The 1,736-nt window shown below is 41.5% G+C and overlaps 1 long non-coding RNA gene across 1 annotated transcript in view; it reads left to right on the top strand.

Annotated features, from left to right (window-relative positions):
- The first annotated feature begins 615 nt into the window (after positions 1-615).
- LOC111269047 (uncharacterized) overlaps positions 616-1,736 on the top strand; it is a 43,585-nt gene continuing 42,464 nt past the window's right edge. Inside the window, exon 1 of the long non-coding RNA XR_002685537.2 lies at positions 616-1,384. This is a non-coding gene — a long non-coding RNA (uncharacterized LOC111269047). The remainder of the gene's footprint in view (positions 1,385-1,736) is intronic.

Raw genomic sequence — 1,736 nt, 5'->3', positions numbered from 1 at the left:
GCGGCAACAGCCACAGCAGCAGTAGCGGCGGTGGTGGCAGCAGCGGCGCAGCACACACTGATATAAACCACAGCACAGGCAAAGAGGCTCCAATACAAACCGAACGATCAGCACTGGCTGGCGCTGGCCAGCGTACCACGATCGTCGCACTATCATCGACGACAGCGGCGGCGGCGGCAAAAACAGCCAACATGGCGACGCCAAAGAAAGGGGTCGGCCAACGAGAGCAAGGGCGCGCCAAATTTAAATGCACCTAGCGACACATTTGAACTGATGCCAAATGGTAGCCAGCTACGTGATCAAATAACGCGAATGAATGGAGAGAATGAAATGGCTAATAGCAACTATGCGGCTAGGTTGAATTTAGGGTCCTCTGAGGTGGTGCAGTGGGAACATGTTTGCCTACTTAACTTGGGAACGCTTAGCGGGCGTGATTATTCTTTATCCTACCCTGAAAGGGGGGCAATTGCCTGATATAATGTTTAGTAGGAACACAAGATGTGCATATTCATTATCCTAGTTCATTCGCCATTTATTCGTCAAATTAACTTGTAGGAGACAAAAACCATGTTATAAAATATACGTTATAAAAATCGATCACGCGGCATGTGTACGGTTTTGCTTGATCTGTATACCTGTGTACAAAACTTTTTTATAGAATGTCACAGTGTAGTAATAACAGACATTCATAAACACACGGCTGCTGTATTTTGAGGGGAAGACATTTTTCAAATCAGGCACACTTAAATGCATTTTAACTTGGCGACATCTGTAAGAAATTCTTAAAAGAAGATGGCCAAACACCAAAACGCGCTCCTAATTGCCGTTGTAGTGGCCACAACGGTTAGACGCATGCAAAAAGAAAATTCAAATAATGATTGACCAATTCAAACGACGTATGTTAGCGTGGCTAAGGTGCTATTTAATTGTCACTAAAACGATAATGAATATCATACGCACACTGATTGTTAGCACTGAAAAAATGCAACAACAAACTGTAGGGCTGATAGAACTGTCTGGGACAATGTCTTTAGCTGTCATCATAATGTTGTTGAGCGGCGTCAGCGCCACGTTTCAAAATACATTCACTTTGTTCGGTTTCTTAGTGCATTATTTCGACTCGTCTCATCGAGAGCTTTCTCAAAATATACTCCCATCTGCAAAAGGATAACATTCCCTTGAAGGAATGCATTGAGCACAATATTATTACTAGCATAAAATCCTGGACCCTACAACTTGTCTTTAGTCACCCGGTGAAGGCCCAGAAGAAATCCACAGCAAGACCACAAATGGAAAACTGGCACATGAAGCGCTGATAATTTTAATTCATAGATAAAAGAAGAACTGATCTCGATGCCAATTACAGGAATGGTGCCTGATGAATGTAAGTAACTAGCCGAATTGACGCCATTGTTCGATGGTTGCAGATCATGGAGCACTGTTTTCGGTTCTGAATGAAGTTTTTGGGTGCTATAAGTGAGTGTATACAAAATCTGTAACATAAATTAATGGGCCTTAATACAAAAACGAAACAAAAAATAGATTGTCAAAGATAGCTCGTGATTCTACATGGCCAAAAGTTCTAAAAAGTGCAGTACAATTGTCTGCATGGTTAGATGCCGTTGAGCTATTTTTGCTAATTGAGCTATTTTTGCTAATTTTGTGTGTTACAACAAAGTTGGAAATTAGGCATGGCTGTGAAATTTTGTCTCCAAAGCTATTTAATATATATGTTA

The sequence above is a fragment of the Varroa jacobsoni genome, unplaced genomic scaffold (genome assembly GCF_002532875.2).
Source record: "Varroa jacobsoni isolate VJ856 unplaced genomic scaffold, vjacob_1.0 scaffold_1347, whole genome shotgun sequence".
NCBI classification, from domain to species: Eukaryota; Metazoa; Arthropoda; class Arachnida; order Mesostigmata; family Varroidae; genus Varroa; species Varroa jacobsoni.
This window is presented reverse-complemented; position numbering and strand designations above follow the sequence as displayed.